The following is a 20,462-nucleotide window of genomic DNA, read 5'->3' on the forward strand; positions in this document are numbered from 1 at the left end:
TAGTCCAGAGACAGATATTCAGTTGGGGAGGAGTTGATATTGGTGTCAATGCTGGTGTTAAAAGGCCATGAAATGCCAAAGGCCCAGCTGGTGATGTTTGTATGTAAAACTTCCAAGTACATCAGAGGAGCACAGTGCTCATTCAAAAACAGCTGAATTATGTTAAGCTAATTTAACACTACCTATAGTGACCCAGGAAGTGTTCTCTGTTTAAGCCTCAATAATTCAATTAAAATTCTGATTCACCAGTTTCTCACTGGAGTCTCCATTGACGAATGGGGGTTTTCAGGTCAGCAGAGGGTCCTAGATGAGCTAAACGTTCTTTCATTGGTTTCTGAACGTATTAATGATTGCGAACTGAGATTTTGTTTCAAGCATTGGATGGAGTGGGCCGTAGCCCATGAAAGCTCATGCCACAATAAATCTCTTGAGTCTTTAAGATGCCCCAAGGTTCCTTTCTGTCTTTTGCTGCACTTTTGCTGCCAGAGTAGAATTTTTGTCTATTAAGAAGCAGAGGGCCTGCAGGAAAGCAATTCTATCCCCTGTATGCCTTCTGTTGGCCTGTAAAGACTCTTTCAAGTGTCAGAGCCAAGTGTCCCAGGAGTTCAGTGGGAGGGGTTTTGGTTTACTTGGGAGGAAGGCTGCATCTCACGCCTGTTCTTCGAACGGCCGGTATTGTTCCCAACATCGTCTCACATATGTTCTTCAGCTGGCTGGCCACAACAGAAAAGCCGCCCCAAACTAGTTGTCTGTTTTTGAAGTTGTCCTTTTGGCACAATTTTTTGTGAGGGCTTATGAAACAGGGGAGCTTTCATACTGCTGGGGGTGGGGGGGACCTGGGGTCATCCAGTTTTATGTTCTCATATGCAACACGCAAGGAAGATCCTCGCTGCCTGAATGGTTATGATTGTCACCTGCTTGCCCTCCAGGATGATGCCTCTGCCTCTCTTCTCCTTTGGAATCAGGGACTCCGTAGCAGCTCTTACTTGCTGGATTGTCTCAGAAATGGGAAAGGAGGTGAACAGCACACAAAAAATGGGGTGTTTAGTCCTGCATGTGTTCCTTAATTTCTTTGGGGAGAGTAAAGGCTGGGTTAACTTTTATGTAAAACAAAAAAAAAAGTTTAAAAGTAGCGTTCTGTGGCCTATGTCAACTATATACATTAAACTGATGTATACAATTTGAATATATCTTGTCGCCCATTTGCTATCATGCATGCCTCATTCTGGTTTGACTGGTTAGGAAGTGGATGCTGAAGCGATATTCCTGGCCACGAGAAACCAAATTCAGCAACTGTCCTGATTTTGAAGTATATCATATACAGAAGAAATAAAGCTGCTTTTTATCAAATCAGACTGTTCCACTGAGCCACAGTATTGCCTACTCTCACTGGCAGCAGCAATCCAGGGTCTTAGGCAGAGGAAAGGCCCTAACATCTCCTACTGGACTTGGCTTATCTGGAGATACTTGGGGCAGAACTTGGGGCCTTCTGCATGTAAAGAATGGGCTAAACCTCTGCTACACAGCCCCTCAAACCAGTCCATCTGGTACAGTAGTTTATTTCTCCCTGATGGAGGCTCAAAGCAGCTTACATCATTCTCTCCCCCCCCCCCCCGCATTTTATCCTCACATCTACTCTGTGTGGTAGACTAGGTTGAGGGTTGAGAGAGAGTGGCTGGCCCAAGGTCACCTGATCAAACTGTGGCAGAGTGGGAATTTGAATCTGGGACTCCCTGATCCTAGCCTGACACATTAACCTCTATGTTACACTGACTCTCAGTCGGTGCTCTACCATTCAGCCATAATGATTCTCCATTTCCCTGAAGTCCCACCTTTTGGTGCCAGCTGTCCTGGCTAGATGGGACTGCTGTATGGAAAGGTGGTTAGGATCCAGGTCGGAGCATGCATGGAATATTGAAGAAGTTCCCAGTTCAATCTCCAATTAAAATGATCTCATGTAACAGGTGTTGAGGAAACACCTTTTTCTGCCGGAGAGCTGCTCCCAGTCATCACAGTAAACAGCGCAGGGTGTTTTAGCTACAGGCCTGCTGGAAATGAACAAAAAGCTGAAGATGAGTAAATATGTTCTAATGGTGCTGCTAAGATTTTTTTTTGGCCCGTTCTGCAATAACACCGTTCTGACCAAACCCAAACTCATGTGCTCCATCTGCCTTGTGGCTTCTTCAGCAGAGGACGCTTTGGAGGGAGCTATGTGGAAGGAGTGCATGTTCTGCTGAAGAAGAAAACCAGAAAATTACACATGGGCATTCAGTGGAGAAAACTGTTCCTGTGTTCTTGTATGATGGAAAAGGGGCCAATCCGTTGCTACGAGTGACCCAGCCCACAGCAACTGCATGGCTGCTGTCCTCCCTGAAGAGATGCTGTGTGTGTGGGTGGAGGGAGGCTTAATCAGCCTTTTTGCCTTCCTTTGGTCTGAGTGTAAAAAAACCCCTGCGTGTTTAATTCCCCCAAAGTTATGTCAGTGTGTATCTACCCTCAGACACTAGACTGGATTAACTGTTAGGCTAACAGTGCTGTGGAGTTGAAAACTGGTTTTTGGTGTGTGGAGATGGAATAGTTCCATTCTTTTGCTGGACTCACTTCAGAATTGCTTTACATTCAGAAAATGGAGATATTCTCTTAGAGGTTGGCTGGTTAATATATGTGAGTTGGTTTCTGATCTCTGTGTTCTTGTGTGTGTTGTGTGTGTGTGTGTAAAACACATTCCAGAAAGGTAGTCCTGTTAGTCTGTTGCAACCAAAGAAAGACACTTGTAGCCTCCCAAAACTATTTCATGTAGTTTAGCAGAAGCTTTTGTGGCCTACAAAGCCAGTGTTGTGTAGTCAATAGAGGCTGGACTAGGACTGGAGAAATTCAGGTTCAAATCCCTACTCCCTTTGGGCTAGTTACTTTCAACCTATCTCACAGGGTGAATGTATGGAGAAATAAGAAGGCAGGGATCCCTTTTCTTCAGATGCTTGAATTATTACAGGAAGCAGTCCGCTGCTAAACAATACTGCATGTACCTGAGAAAATGGGCTCAGACCCAGAAAGCTTCTATCGCAATAAATCTGTTAGTGTTTAAAGTGCCACAGAACTCTTGAGTTTTAAATATTGACTGGCCTATCGGAGGACAAGTCTTCTTTCTGCCCTTCCCCTGTCTAGCATTACAGGGGACCTCTTGTGTCCTCCTGACATATAGAGAATTTTCAAGTCTCATAGGAAGAGCCATAGATTCTGTTGGGTGGCAGGTAGAGCTGGGCGGATATAGAGAGAAAGCCCATAGATTCTCTGTACTTGACTTTGCATGAAGAAATTCTCAAGAATTTCAAACTGTTAAGATATTAACATGTGAATTTTGAATTTGACTCCTCAAATCCTGAGCAACTTTTCAGCGTGAGAGGATGCATACTGTGGGTTTGAGATGTTGCTGTACTTGCTCAAGCTGGTGCTTAAAAGATGCTTTGTCCTAAAATTTTGGGATGGAACTAATTTTTCCTGCTCCTTAATACCAGTAATTCCAAGGGGAAAGGTGTTATTCTAAGCTAATGAGAGAGATAGGAATTCATTGGCTTTTGGCATGATGTTTGGTGTCTGCAGGGCTTTTTTTCTGGGAAAAGAGGTGGTGGAACTCAGTGGGTTGCCCTAGGAGAAAATGATCACATAGGCTGGTGGCCCTGCCCCCTGATCTCCAGACAGAGGGGAGTTTAGATTGCCTTCTGTCTGGAGATCAGGGGGTGGGGCCACCAGCCATGTGACCATTTTCAAGAGGTTCCGGAACTCCGTTCCACTACGTTCCAGCTGAAAAAAAGCCCTGGGTGTCTGCAATCTTCTGAATTTTTCTTTTTCTTTTTTTTTTTGAAAATTTTTTTATTGGATTAGACATCATTATATTTCATACTTCATACAATCAATTTCCTTTACCTATCTTTATTCTAACCCCTCCCTTTCCCCCCCTTTTTGTTGACTTCCAACAGTTTTCCAACCCCTTGTCCATTTTCCCCCTACTCATATCTAACTTATTTTATCCCTTGTATATATACTTTCACTCTCTTCTAGGCTTCACTATATCAACTTAATATTACATTTCTAGCATATCATCATTACTGGTGTCCATTTAACTTATACTCTATGTTATTTATGTAATTTCTCCATTATATAGCTATCTATCAATAATAATTGATCAATTTAACCCAAATTCTTAATATAACTATAAACACCATATACCTTCAGCATAAGTTAATCAATTTAACTTAACTTCTATATACTTATATTTGTTCTATTTTGATTATATATTTTCTCCGTTATACAATTATCAGTCAAAAATGAAATTACTACTTAATATAGTAATCCACTAAGATAGTTGCCTAGATATTTTCATTTAACTCCCCGCTCCCCGGTAAAGTCACCCCCCTCTTGTTTTATTGCATTTCAGTAGTTTTCAAACTGCCACAGTTCTCCTCCCACCTCCCATTTTTTCACCAAATATTGTTTCAGCTTCTCCCAGTCCGTGTTAAACTGTCCTGGATCAAGGTCTCTCAATTTTCTTGTCCTCTTATCCATTTCCGCCATGTACAGCAATTTGTAAATCCAGTCCTCGATAGTTGGCACTTCTTGCACTTTCCATTTTTGCGCATACAAAAGTCTAGCCGCTGCTGTCATATAAAATAACAATGTCCTATATTGTGCTGAAATGCTCTCCATTCCCAAGTTCAGCAGCAGGAGTTCTGGGTTCTTATTTATTTGAAATTGTAAAATCTCACTTATCTCTTTTATTATTTCCCCCCAGTACTTCCTAGCTACCTCACAAGTCCACCACATGTGATACAAAGATCCTTCATGTTTCTTGCATTTCCAGCATTTATTAGACATATTCAAGTTCCCTAGCGCAATTTTCTTTGGTGTCAAGTACCAACGATAAATCATTTTATGGACATTCTCTTTAATATTGGTACATGTCGTAATTTTCAATGTGTTTTTCCACAAGTATTCCCACGCCTCCATTGTTATTTCTTTGTTAAAATTAATAGCCCACTTCACCATTTGCACTTTAACTGTCTCATCTTCAGTATACCATTTCAGCAGCACTTTGTATACCTTAGAAATTTCCTTTTTGTCCTCTTGTAAAAGTGCCTGTTCTAGTTCCGAATTCTCCATTCTTATCCCTCCCTTCACACAGTCTGAGTTATAAAGATCTCTGATCTGTCTATACTGAAACCAATCGTAACTTGGAGATAACTCATCTTGCGTCTTTATTTTAAGTTTAGAAAGTTCCATTCGGGTTATCTCCTTGTATGTTAAACACTGTTGTTCATTATCGACGGTTCTCGGATCTATCACTTCATATGGAACCACCCATGAGGGGATTCCATCTTGTAGGTAATTTCTGTACTTCTTCCAAATTGTGAAGAGGCTTCTCCGAATATAATGATGTAAAAACATAGAGTCCGCTTTTACTTTCTCATACCATAGATATGCATGCCATCCGAATATTTTTTTATATCCCTCTAAGGCCAGTAATTTACGGTTTTCAACGTCATCCAGTCTTTCAGCCACACCAAGCAGATTGCGTCATAATAAAGTCTTAGGTTGGGCAGTTGCATTCCCCCTCTTTCTTTTGCATCCTGCAATACTTTCATTTTCACTCGAGGCTTCTTGCCTGCCCAAACAAATTCCGATATTTTCCTCTGCCATTTTTCAAACTGCTTAGAGTCTCGAATAATTGGAATTGTCTGTAACAAAAACATTACTCTTGGTAACACATTCATCTTAACTACTGCAATTCTTCCCAGCCATGACAAATTTAATCTATTCCATTTAATCAGGTCTTGCTCTATCTGAGTCCATAATTTCTCATAATTATTCTTGAATAGATCTATATTCTTTGCAGTCAGTTCAATTCCCAGATATTTCACCTTGCTTGTTATTTCACAGTCTGTTATTTCCATTAATAACTGTTGTTTTTGTTTAGTCATATTCTTACATAAAATCTTTGACTTCTTTTTGTTTATATAGAATCCTGCCAAATCTCCAAATTCCTTAATTTTCTCTATTACCTTTGGCATATTCTCAATTGGATCTTCCACAATTAACATTATATCATCCGCAAATGCTCTGACCTTGTAGGAAAAGTCCTTTATTTTTATTCCACGGATTGCATTGTCTTCTCGAATCTGTATCATCAATATTTCCAAGACCAAAATAAACAACAGTGGAGACAACGGGCAACCTTGTCTTGTACCTTTACCTATAACCAATTTCTTGGTCACCTCGTCATTCACCACAATTGCTGCCCACTGGTCTCTGTAAATTTCCTTTACTGCTCTTATAAATCTTTCTCCCATTTGTAGCTTTTCCATGGTGGCAAACATAAAGTCCCAGTTCAAATTATCAAACGCTTTTTCAGCATCCACAAAGAAGAAACCAACCTCCTTGTCACAACGTTTGTCATAGTATTCAATAGCATTTATAACTGTCCTTAAATTGTCTTTGATTTGTCTGTTTGGTAAAAAACCAGCTTGCTCCTCCTCAATAACTTCAGAAAGCCATCCCTTTACTCTTTCCGCCAGTATCTTCACAAAAATTTTGTAATCATTATTAAGTAACGATATAGGTCTATAATTTTTCACATTGGTCAAATCTTGCCCTTCTTTGGGGATCAATGATATATTGGCTTCATTCCAAGTATCTGGGATCCGCTGATCCTTTAAAACACCATTGATCACTTCTTTTAGGAATGGTGCCAGTTCATTAGCCATTACCTTGTAAAATTTGGCTGTAAGTCCATCCGGTCCTGGCGCCTTTCCCAAGTTTGTTGACTGTATTGCCTTTCTTATTTCTTCCTCCATTACTTCATTGTTCAGTTTGTCTCTCCAAGCTTCCGAAATTACTGGGAGCTTCATTTTCCCCAAATATGTCGCTATTGAGTCTTTGTTCACCTCTTTTTTATTATACAATTTGGCATAAAATTTATAAAAGGCTCTGCTGATAGCTGTCTGCTCCAGGTACACTTTATTGTCCTCACAGATTTTATTTATTATCTTCTTCTCCTTTCTCTTCTTCAGTTGCCATGCCAAATATTTCCCAGGTTTATTCGCGCCTTCAAACGCCTCTTGATTCATTCTCTTAAGATTCCATTCCAATTCTTTGTTATTCATTGCTGTCAGCTGTTCTTGAAGGATTTTAATGTCCTGGTAAATTTTCTTTTTCCCTGGTCTTTTCTTTAACTGTATTTCTTTGGCTTTTATTTTCTCCGTAATCTCCTGTCTCTTCTCCTCTTTTTTTTTCCTGGCTCTTCCATTTAAGTCCATTAATATGCCTCTAATTACTGCCTTGTAGGTATCCCATACCTTATAGGTTGGTACTTCTCTGTTCATGTTATATTGTATAAAAAACTTTGTTTCTCTTCTCAACATCTCCATATTTTCTCCCTCTTGCAGCAAATCCTCATTTATTCTCCATCCTCTCCTTTTGCTCCTTTTCCCCAATTTCCACATAATTGGATTATGATCTGAGCCTACCATAGGCATTATTTCCACATCCTTAGTCCAAAGCGCTAAGTCTTTTGAGGCCCAGATCATATCAATTCTTGATAACGTAGAATGTCTCGCGGAGAAAAACATGTATTGTCTGCCTTTGGGATTTTGTCTTCTCCATACATCTTCTAAAGTTTCCTGTTGCGTCAATACGAAAAACGTCTTTGGTAATAGTCCTCTTTTCTTTTGTGCAGTTGCTGACTTTTTATCCAGTTCCAAGTTTGTCACTTCATGGAAGTCTCCTGCAAGAATTATCTGGTCATAGGAAAGTTCATCTAATTGCTTCCTCAAGTCCTCAAAGAAGCTTTCTTTAGCTCCATTAGGTGCATAAATTCCAATCACCAGGACTCTCTTTAAATTCCATATACATTCCACTGCTATAAATCTGGCTTCCGCATCTCTCATCACTAACTTTGGCTGTAGCTCCTCTTTTATATACAATACCACTCCCCTTTTTTTCTTATTGGAGGCCGCTACAAAATCACTGCCCAATTTATTCAATTTTAAATACTTTACATCCTGCTTTCTAATATGAGTCTCTTGCAGGCACACTATATCGCATTTTTGTTTTAATAGCCAGTGGAAAATACTTTTTCTCTTATTCGGTGAATTAAGTCCATTTACATTCCAAGATAAAACTTTGCACTCCATATTCATAATCTTGTTGCTGGTAAGTCCTTTTCATTGTCCCTTATAAACTGTTCCATCTCTGATTCAGATCTAATGCGCTTTTTCACTCCTCCAAATTCAAAGGACAGTCCTTCTGGTAATTCCCATCTGTACCTTATTTTCATGTCCTTCAGAATCTGAATTAGAGCTTTGTATTTTTTCCGATCTAACAACACCGATCTGGGTAGTTCCTTCATGATAATAATCGTCTTGCCATCAATCTCCAATGGATCTTGAAACTGTTTAGTCACAATCTTCTCTTTTATGTTTCTGGTTGTAAATTGCACAATCACATCTCTTGGTAGTTTCCTCTGGGTCGCAAATCTTGAATTTACACAGTATACCACATCTAGGATAGCCACCACTTCCTCCTCCTCCTTCCCCAGGTATTCAGCTAACACCTCAGCAATCTGTTCATGAGCTGTCTTTCCTTCCACTTCCGGCAAGCCGCGAAACCTCAGCTGCTTCTCCATATGTTTACTCTCCGCAACCGCCATCCTCCCCCTCATCACCCTCATCTCTGTTCGTTGCGTATCTGCTAAGTTCTCCACCACACTTTCCACTACCTTAACTCTTTGCTGTGTTCCCTGCAAATCGTTTTGCATTGTTTCCATACCTTTCTTCACTTCTGCCAGCTCATTTTTTACTGTCTCTTTAACCTCTTTAACCTCTTTCACTAACTCCGGTTTCATGTCCTTGAGCTCCTTAATCACTTCTAAAAGTTTTTTATCCAAATTCTCTATCGCCGATTGCCACTCTTTTTTCGACATCGTGGGGCTTGCTTTTGCTCGCTCCCATGAATCCGCTCTCTTCCTTAGCTCCGTGGCGTTTGATTTAATGTCCTTTTAGTTTAAATGTCCCAGTCTTTCCAAAAAAAACTTTTAAGTAGTCCAAAATGTCGGGCGTCTTTTCTCTATGGTTCCTCTATGATTTTTGTAATCCAATATGGCTTACTTCCTCTTTCGCTGAAGCCGTGGCTCTTCCCCTCTCAAAGATGGCGATTCCCTTCTTCCTGCCCTCCGGCAAGGGCCGCTTCTCTCCAGCAACTCTATCGTTGTTACGTACTTCCTGTTTCCCGACTTCCCACAGCAGGTCTCGCGATGGTAAAACTTTCTCACCGCCTGATATCTCCTTCTAGCCACAGGTATTCAAAACAATAGTCCAATTTCTTTAAAAGCTTCGTTTAACTTAGTCCTTTTTCTAATATAATTCTTGCCGGGTCCTCCCCTCCTTATACTGAGTCTGTTGCAGTTTAAAAGTCTACTTTAATTCTTCTTTACTTTAAGTAATCTGTCCCGTTTCAAGAGATAGTGATCTTTACCTTCTCATTCACTTTCCGTGGGTTGTAATCGCTGTTTCAATCTTAGATTCCCATCCACTCTTCTTCCCCCTGTTGAAGCTTGGGCATGTAGGTCTTATGCCAACCGCATTGGCACCAGGACTGCCGCAGAGATTATAGCCGACCTGTCTTAGGGTGGGACCTCAAGGGTCGGAAGAGGATCCGTTGCGTAGGACCCCCCCTCGCCCGAGACCAACGCGCCCTGAGGTGCTTGAGCGTTCTATGCCTGTTCTCCGCCTGAGAACAGTTGGCCACGGGCTTTGTTTTGCCCCGCCGGCTGCTTAAACGGCAGCCCAGTCAGCTCCACGATTAGAGCTGCGTTAGACCTCCATGGATCCCAAACCGGAAGTCCAATCTTCTGAATTTTTCAACTTTCAGGTATCTAGTTTGGCCCATGGCAGTTGCTTCTAGACAACCTCCTTATTCAAAGGCTTTCCCATACGCTGCTCTTAACAAATTTCCGCTTCCTTCCACAGAAACGTCAATTTTTAAATATTAAACCTGGGATTCTCAAGAAGCTGACCAGACACATCCAGATTCCTGAATACATATCCATGCAATAAACCTTACCTGCAGCAAATAGTCTCTGAAGTTTTAGTACAATCCATGTGAAATCAGTGAAGTTATTTGTGTTTGTATGTTTAAAGCCATGACTTTAATCTTCAAACTTCCAAACAAGGCCCCCTGGAGCTCTTTCCTTAACAGAAACATTTATTTCATGCAGCCCCTACTATTTTATGTCTGCTTACCTGGAAGTCCATCCCCCTGAACTCAAGATCAGTTTGGCATCTTTAGCTTGCAGGCTGTGGCTTCATTTCATTTGGCTTTCAAACCAGCCAGAAATGTTTGTAATGTGTCTGGGTGTGCTCTGAGAAGCGATCCATTTAAATTGGTCTTTCTTCCTTTCAACTGTTGAGGACAGAATTTCTGCCCATCCCAGTTGCTTTTTAACTACGCCAGATGTCCACCCCCACCTTCAGCCAGGCTCAGTGAGTAATCCAAAGGAAATACTATTAATTTCAAAAGAATGTAGTCAATTCTTAGAAGGCTTTTGGGCAGGCTCCAGTCAAAGTGGTTAACTATTTGCTTTTGAATCAGTGATTCCATTGGTGTGAACTAGTAAGATCTCCAAAAAGTGAGCATGAAACTTGGAGTCCTGAAATAATATTTAGCTTGCTTGAAATGTTCTGGGGCACTGGCTGTTTCTTGGAGAAGCTGTTGCCAGAGGGTCAATCCAAATGCTTAAGATAGTTTCACATAACATTTTTTGCCAGCTTGGGTGTAGGGGGGAGAAGGATGCCATACACTGAGATCAGGCATAGCTGTTCTTTGCTGCATGCAGACATTATGGAAATCCGTGCTCCAGTTGTACCTGTTGCCCTTGGTCCCTCGGTTTGAAGCTGTCTAACCAGAGGAGATCTGTATCTGGCTATATCTTGCCTTGTTTCCTTTCCTTCAGTTTGTGCATGTGGGAGGGTGTAACTTTGCAGTTGCCCAACAGCCTGAGGATATGCTTTCACCCACTTGGGATTTGCCCATCAATATAGTGGGTTGGATCCAACCAGCTTTTCTGCTGGTGATGAGTCACTTTTGGCTATCGAGAGACTGTTGGGGATCATGGAACCAGTGTGTATATGGGATTGGGTGCTGTAGCAATGAGAGAAATGGGGTGAAACCCAGCGTCACTTGCAGGGTGAGAAGTAATAGTGGAACCCCCTGCAAAAGATTTTAAAAACAGATTGGAATATGGCTGGGAGGCCAATGCTAAGTGGTAGAGCACAGATTTTGAATGCAGAACATTACAGGTTCAGTCCTTATTACCTCTCTAGTTAAATGCATTAGCAGATGTTGGGACAGACCTTCCTCTATCTGGGACTCTGGAGAGCAGCTGCCAGTCAGAGTAGGCAATAGACAAAACAGTCTGACTCTGTATGGCAGCTTCATATGTTCATAGTTACATATGAGGGGTGGAAGAAAGGGAAAGCAGCAGGGATGCATTGGTCCACAGTGAAGAAAGGGCCCAATTTGGGGGCTAAGTTGTCGTCTTGACCTCACTTAGCCCTGTTTGCTGGTTTCTGGTTAATGCAGATTGCTCTGGAATTTAGTGGCCTGATAACAGAGGGGCAGAATGGAATCTTGGCCTTGTCTGGCTGCAGATTTGGGGATGTCGTCTACCAATGTTTTTGTATGAATAGTTGGCCTTGGGAAAAGTCAGGGTGTGGAATTCCTGGTACAGGCTGAGTAAACATTATGTCACAGGCTGTTTAAATTGAATTAACTCTGAGTCAATTTACATGGGTTATACACGTTTTTATAAAGCACTGAGATTATGTGGTGACTCTCTTCTTCCTCTTTGCAGTGATGAAACTGAAAACCTTTATACAGCCAAATCAGGGTTTCCATCAGAAGTCTGATAAATGTGTCAAGAAATCAATTTAAAATTACTAATTTTTCAGAAGAGATTAAAAAGCTACTTTTAATTAAGATTGTTTTTGTAAAAAAACAAAACTGGATTCATTCTGAAGTGTTTTGTTTTTTTCAAAGCGTGCCTGTATTTTCTCAACTTTGTGTGCAATGAAAAGCAGCTCATTGACCAAGTTAACATAAATTTGTGGTTCAGATTTGAGCCAGATAAACAGGTGCAGAATCCAAACAATTACAATGTAAATGAATTAAGGAATCTTTTAAACAAAAAGGATGGTAATTGAAATAGTTCACAATAGGGCCATACAATATCCACATAGGAGGGACATCTGCTGTGAACATCTTGTGAAGGACCAAACGGCAGCATGCTCTCTTTCCCCTCTGGAATTTTTTGTGGGGCTGACTGTTTTGTGGGGTGAAGCGAGGCATGTGACAGTTAACATATATTCACCTGGTCACAACCAAAACTTAAGCATCTCCCGCTACCAACTCAAACTTGATGGAGTTGAGTTCAAGCATGACAGCTCAAGGAATGAATGTGAATGTCTGAACGATTGCTTGCTTATACAGCCTTGATACAAAATCAGCTTGACAAAGAATGGGTTTTGGAGAATGAGGACGTTTTGTATATGATGTAAAGATATGTGATGTATACATATAACCATCTTTCCCTGTGTAATGCAGTGCCCACCTACTAGAGTCCTAGACTGTTCTTCAAGGACTTTGAAACTCTAGAATAAAAAAAAAATTAAAATGGGCTGAAAAGTTTTAATCAGAAAAAGACAACCCCCTCCCTGGTAGCACATGTGAATTGCAGAGTATGCAATGCAGCTTCCAGGGTTGTTCTGGAACCTGAGCAGTTATGTGAAAGTGGAAAGTTCCTTTAAATATCAGTGTATGGAAATGTCTATCTGCAATGTGCCACCACCCACAAACAGGCATTCACCAGGTGGACCTTAATTTTGCAAATGTATACAATGCACCTTTACAGAAAATGTTGCCAAATTCAGTAACCTCTTGCTTCCACTAGGTGGCATTGCCTTGTCAAACGAATTCAGGGCGTTTTGGATGATCAGCCAAGAGACATGAAACTTAGTTCTAGGAGGGGTGGAAAGGTTTTTTTCTCCATAATCCATCTATCCCTGCCCCACCTGACACTACCTAGCAGAATGCTTTTGAAACAGAGGGGACTTTCAGAAGTAGCTTGTGATGTTGTACAGGAATCAGCAGAGAAATCCCCCTGGGATAGTGCGAACCCCATTTTTGACTCTTGTGCAGTTCTTGGGATCCTCTCAGGGATCTTTTTCGAGATGAGTATGTCAGCAGTTGCACCAGCTAATTTTTGTGTGATTTGTTGCAAGGAACTACAGCTCAACCTGGATCTTATCCATCTGCCCCCCACTGACATTTGCATGCATGACTTTGTGTTTCTCTGCATGAAAAAGAATAATCAAGATGCAATAATTCTCGTGTAGCTTTGCTTGCTTATGTTATATTTTGAAACATTCTGATGATGTTGTGCATTGTGGGCATTATGCAGGGCTGGCATCAGGAGCTGGTATCTGTGCCTGAGCCCAGAGCCTTTGACTGACCACCAAATCCCGTGGCCCTGCCATTTTTGCGCTTGCTTGCGGACACTCTGAACAAATCTGAAGGAGGAAAAGGATGGGGCCCGAGTGACAGGGAGTCAGCAAAGGCCCAGAGGAGCATGACGGGGTCCCACGTAGTACACTGTGCCAGAAAATTAGAGATGCCAACCTCCAGGTGGTCACTGGAGATCTCCCAGAATTGCAACTGCTCTCCAGGCCACAGAGATCAGTTACCCTGGATAAAATGGCTGCTTTGGAGGGTGGACTTTATGGCACACTGCACTGAATTCCCTCCCCAAACCCTGCCCTCATCAGGCTCTACCCGCAAAATCTCTAGGAATTTCCCAACCGAGAGCTGGAAATTGTTCACAGAAAAACCCCAAGAACCTGGGGCTGGCACCACCAATATCTTCCCTTTCTCTTGTATTTATTGGGCCAGAGAATCAACTGGATTTTAATTTCATCTAAAACCACAAAACATAGAATATTCTTCAAAATTAGCTATTTTGAGTTCCCATGCTCACTTTGCCCCTCTAACTTGAAATGAAAGTGTTGTCACCCAAGCCAAAGACCTGCCCTATTAAAATCTGACCTCCAGCTCCCAAACTGCAAATTCTGCAAGAGCTCAAAGTTTCAAATGTCAGTTTTAAAAATCCAAATTTCACTTTTGGAATACTGGCATCTTGCAAGCACACCTGAGTTCCTCTCTCTCTCTCTCTCTCTCTCTCTCTCTCTCTCTCTCTCTCTCTCTCTCTCTCTCTCTCCCTCTCTCTCACACACACACACACACACACACAAACACACACACACACACAATTTCATCTGTAGTTAAACTGATGTCGAAGGCAAATTGCTTTGGAACGATAAGTTCTCCAGTCACAGCCTATGCCTGCTCTGGCAAGTCTCTGTAAAGCCAGAAAACGGCAGGTTCTCTGTTTCTTCCTCTTTAACAAGGTGAATTTAGAGTGTGTTACATACATTCATAACCTACTATGAATGCAATAAGTGTTTAAATGATTGCATGAGATGTGCGTGAAATAAGGGAACATTGCTGAGTTGTGCAGAGGCCAGTAAAGAGACGCTGAGTTAAATTTATAGCACTTTGTCAAAATGTTATGATTGCAGCAGGCGTTCCAAGTGGTGTTTATGGAATAGATAAATATGATGAAAAATATTTTTCCCATTCTAGTCTTTAAGCCTCTTGTCATGTTGCTGGCTCCTATCTTGCTACATTTTGGAGAGGCTTGCTTTTACTATACCGGTGCCTTTTGTAATCATTGAAAAGTGCTATTTTTAAATCACACATTTTAAGGTTATCTAACATACCTTGCCAGATCAGGCCATAGGCTCTTTTAGACCACTGCTGGCCAGTCAAATGCCTATACGAAGTTTACTTGTAAAACTTGGAGATGACTCCCTGTTTTTTGTTGCTGTGCAGGGATATACTACCTCTGAACACTGAGGTTCTATTTAACAACCATGGCTTGAATTTTAGGGTTTAATCCACAAGGGATGCTTTTGGATGCTGCATTTCACAAACAGAGAAGACTGGTGGTGTTTTGTTTTCTTTTTTCCTTTTTTTAAACAGCCTTTTTTGATTTCCAGAAAGCATCTGGCGGTTTGGAGAGGGTTCTTAATGATCTGTATCCTCCAGAGTTCAGGAGGGTTGGAGATTAATGACTGCTGTTCTGGCCCACCGCTAATATTTTATTATGTATTTTGTGAGTTAGAGCATACACACATTGTATAATGCAGGGAGACTTCAACATATGCTTCCAAGAAGGGAGGGGGGGAGACACCCACAGCTGAAATCACAGAGAAAGCTTAGCCAGAAAAGACCACCACACCCAAGCACAGAGCGGCAGGAGAAACAAGGCTACAAAACTCTTCCCCTCCCCCCCCACAATGTTTTAGGGTTACTTCTATTTCAGTGTTTTATTTTAGCAAGCAGCCACCACCCTTCAGTAAAACTTTACAAGGTTCAGTTACAAGATGATGCATATTAAATGTCCTTAACTTGTAAAGTGTGGAATATATTTCACAAGAGGAACAAACTACAAAGGCTAGCCTATATCTATCTATCTATCTATCTATCTATCTATCTATCTATCTATCTATCTATCTATCTATCTATCTATCTATCTATCTATCTATCTATCTATCTATCTATCTATCTATCTATCTATCTATCTATCTATCTATCTATCTATCTATCTATCTATCTATCTATCTATCCTTGTCAATACGGGTTACCAGAAAGGACAGTGTAATGTCTCTTTGCAGCAAGCATACCGTGTGTGTGTGTGGGAGGGGGTTTGGGGGTTTAGAACTAATAAACTGGACAGTTCGAATCCTTCTGTCTGCTTTCCTCTCGTCTGTTCTGCTGCTATCCTTTTGTTTACTTAGATTGCTTTTCTTAAGGACTTTCTTTTTTCAGCCTTCTCCTCCTTGAGCTCACAACCTCCAACCTCTAAAAGAAGGCAACAGAGACACACACTCTTGCTTGTTAGAATGCCTATCTCAACTTTCCTATCACAGGATGGATTTTTTTACCAATACAAGAAATCTCCTATAGGGTTTCCCATGTTCTCACAAGAGGAATCCCGAGCGAGTCTGGGAACACCTATCAGGTGTGAAGAACACCATGTTTAAAGGTGCTTGGGGGAGCAAGTGAGGGAAGGAGATTTAGCGGTTCTAGTCTAGTGAGGTCAGGCACAAATTGGCAATGAAGGTGAAAGCGGGGTGGTAGCAGTGGCAGCAGACGCCACCGTTCCCCCAAATCTTCCCCCTATGGCCAACATCTCCCCTTGCTAGACTATAAACCCAGCACTGAGAGTTAGCTTTTAAGGAACAGTCTTTCTTCCCTGCTTCCTTCTTGTTTTTCAAATTTAATGGAAAGATTTAGGTAGCATTTTTCAGAAGATATTTTTGGTTTTCATTTTCAAGCAGCAAATAAAGGATTGTGAAGGATGTTTATTTTTTTCCTTTATGGAGAACGTATACCCTGATATCTCTGAACTGACATCTGTCTGTGTATTATATAATTAAGATTTGGCTGATATGTGTGTGTGCATAACATTTTTATTTTAATGTGTAAAGTAACGATAGAATTCAGGTGGTTGAAAATAATTCTCACTGTCAGACAAGAGAGTTCTGTAACCACATCGGGCCCCTCCTTCCCCAGCCCCTGAGACTGGCCCTCCCTTTGCCTCTCCCCCCACCCCCAATTTTGCTGAGCTGCTGTGTACATGAATACAATAGCCATCATTTAAAAAAAGAAGCATACTCTACTGGAGTAAGAAAAGTGTCTTGTGAATATGTGTGGATAATTTAAATTACACACCATAAGTGGCTTGTTTTGACTCCCATTCAACCATCTACATCTGCAAAGAAAGGACTAGGGCGGTATCGACAAAACATTGTCGCAATCCACGAAGGGACAGGCATGACTCAGTTCTTCACACACAGCTATAGAACGAGCCAATGACTAGGAATGGAACAGCAGCCCCAAGACATCACAAAGCCAGCTGCGGTTGTGTGTCTTGCAGGACTTCATCAAGGGAGTAAAACTTCCCCTTGAGTCTCATGTGCTAAGCGAATCTAGTGTTCTCCCCAAAAGCAGAATCTGGAGTGGGGCTATGCAGAGGAAGGTTAATGTTTGATTCTCAATGGTTGGCTTAGAGCAAGGTTAGTCCCCAGCCGGAAGGTATTCCTTTCCTTTCTCCCATACAAGACAATGGTAATTTACTGATCTGCTGGCATAAACACCTGTTCTCAACAATCTGTCAGACTCAAGAGGATGTGACTATAGTGCATACAGGATCAGGTAATTCTTTAATAGTAGGGGTTTGGGCCCCAGCGGTGCACCACTTCTTTATAGGTGAATATTGTATCTCATACTCCATACCATGCCTAAACCCTTTGTCCCCTTCCCCACTCCTCTATAACCCAATCCAGCCACATCTCTGCCTCACCAAATGTGCAATTTCCTTTCTCTTGGTCTGATTATTGCAAATATCATATATTTTTCAAAAACTGAAATGCAAAAAATAAAAACAGTCTGCTATGGGGAAGAAACAAAAGTTCCAGAGGGAGCTCTATTATAAGGAGGGCAGTTGGCTTAGTTCAAGGTTTAATGGCCAAAGAAGCTGCATATTTTAAGCACTAGCTCAGTGTCCCTCTACTGCCCATAGGAGATCCACTCTGCGGATGGACAGAGCCTTCCCTGTTGTGCACATCCCTCCAGGCCCCACATTTAAATAAATAAATCTAATTAATTGCTAAGCCATTAGATTGTTAAGTAGATTTTCCTTGACTTTTCTTTTGCTCCATCCTGTTGCTGTACCAGATGCTGCCAGGCTACAGTTCTCAAAGCACTTAACTTCCATAATCGCACTGGTTTCAATGGCACTACTCCACAGTGAGTGGTTTCAGGGTCACAGCCAAAGCTCTTATGTTCCTAAATCTCTATTAACTTTCAAGCAGACGAAGAGGCTCTTTAGAGAGAATGCTGGAGACTTCATGGTATCCATGGGCAAATGCTTGTTTGCAGGTTGCCAAGTGGTGCAGCTGTTTGCAGTGGTAGCAAATCAGCGCGGCCCTCAGTCTTGGAGCATTCCAAGCTGCTTCCACATTATTCTGTATTGTTATTTTGGTTTGGTGTCTACAGTTCTGGAGGCAGCTCATTACTCAAATCCATGAGATTTTCTAGAAGACCCCTTTTTGCGTCCATCAGAATTTGAAGCTTAGTCTGACTCTGTACACACTCTTCTAATGTACCTTTTGCATTCCTTTAAAAAAAATCCCATAAACTCTAACTGTAATCTGCTTTGCCAACCTCTGCTTTGCCAACCTCTGCATCATAGAAGGAAAACTGCACTTGTCACATAGCATGGCCTGCGAAGCTAGCGCCTGCATAGCGTCACATTTCACCTAGTAAATACTCGAGAGTTTTCCCCCCAAGCACCCCTTTCCCAGTATGCGGATCTGTTCCCATTAATATTAGCAACTCAGAGTACAGGAAGGATCTGATTAAAAAGCAGATGGTATTAATTATCCGGTGAAACAATTCTGTTGGGTTTTTTTTCTCATTTTGTTTATTTTGAAAAGGGGGGAGAGAAATAAAGTATAGTTTGAAGCAAAAGGTCACACTATAATTTGGCCATGAGAACACAGCTCCATAACGTCGCCAAGGATCTCACTCTTTTCTCATGAGAAACTAAGCACATGTTTGGTCCTCAAACACTCGGGGCACTGAGAGAATCTTTTTGGGGTTTGCAACGTCATTCTCACACTCGGAGCCAGGACCACAGGCGAGGCAGGAGACTTCAAAAGAAAACAATGGTATTGGACAGGAGGACGCATTCAGGCTTTGGACTTCTTCCAGTTCTTGGAAGTAATCCGCTTGTCTGGATCTAATGTGTAAATTCATGCACACTTTTAATTACAAAAGTATTTTAATAGTATTTTAAATTATTGTATTAAGTATTGTAAAGTATTTTAATACAACAGAACAGAGAAAGAGATGAAAAAAAATCTTACAATCCATAAAATTACTATATCTGTTCAAAAGATATATAAAGATGAGCTCTGTTTTGAGCTCTGCCATTCCATAATATCATTCATGCATACTTGTTATCTTGCATGTGTTGGAAGTACACACCAAAGGGGGTATGCTTGGGGCTCCTGTTTAGCTGCTGTACATGTTTGCAGATGAAACTATTTTAGCACCAATTCAGCAATGCTTTCTTTTCAGCTTAATGTTATGGATGCAGTGTAGAGGTCAAAAGATGTCTTGGACACAATCATTAAGTCACTTTCTAGTTCAGGAGGCTGAAATTAGGGCAGCAGATTATGGATAAAAAATGTCCAAATTTTTCCATCCTGAAGACATGGAACAAAATTGGTTGGCTGTGGTCCTCTTAAAAGCTGTGGCATAAGGAGGTGAGCCAAAATACTCTGCCACTATTTTTTTTTTTAGCAGTGTTGATAGTCAAACTGGAAGTAGCATATTCAGCATGGCTGAATAAACCACCAAATTCACCTCACTAAAACATTTGCATTCTTTCAATGCTGTTTGGCACTCTTTTGTTCCCCTGACAACTATGTAGCACTGGAATGCTATGAAGAATCACATGGGTCTCCGCAGCCAATAGGATTAAATAACAGTGTGAGCAAAAAAGAAGGAAAATGGTGGCGAAGAGAATAACAACAAAAGAAAGCAAATATGTTTGCAACCTTTTAAAGCCTTGAATAGCTTGGGAATGAGGAATAGCCCACCTACATGCTTGCGAAACCTGTCCATCAGTTGAGATTCTTGTCGGAGGCTCTGCTCTTTTCTCTGAGGTGGGCTGCTAGCAGAAGCAGGGCTACCTTGGCTGTGGCACCCAAATTGTAGAATGTTCTCCCTTCACTTACTCACTTGGTGCTGAGTTGTGGTGGTGCCAGATGAGAGAACACGTTTATTTTCGCAGGCTTTTTTTTTGCTGACTCCTCCGCCCTCTTGGATGGAGTGTTTTATTCTTCTGTGACTGGCCCAATTTTTTTGTTTTTGTATTACTTACTGGACTGTGGTACCTAATTTCTACAAATCTGATCTGCCAAGTTGCTTAGTTTGGTGCTACTTGCTGTTTTTGATACTTTGCTGTGCTTATAATGTTGCCTCCTTAAAATATGCCTTTAAGATGTCTTACAGATTTTTGACTGGTTATAATGTTTTGCTATTACGTATTATTTTAATGACAATTTTACCTTCTGTGTTTCTGTGTTGAATTTTAACTTTTCATTCTGTTACTCTGAGAGCGGGGAAGATAGAAATATTTAGAATAAGTGAACTGGTGTGGTATAGTGGTTAGTGACAAAGGAGACCTTACTTCAAATCCCCGTTCAGCAATACAATTCACTGGA

The sequence above is a fragment of the Eublepharis macularius genome, chromosome 13, assembly GCF_028583425.1.
Source record: "Eublepharis macularius isolate TG4126 chromosome 13, MPM_Emac_v1.0, whole genome shotgun sequence".
In the NCBI taxonomy this organism is placed as follows: Eukaryota; Metazoa; Chordata; class Lepidosauria; order Squamata; family Eublepharidae; genus Eublepharis; species Eublepharis macularius.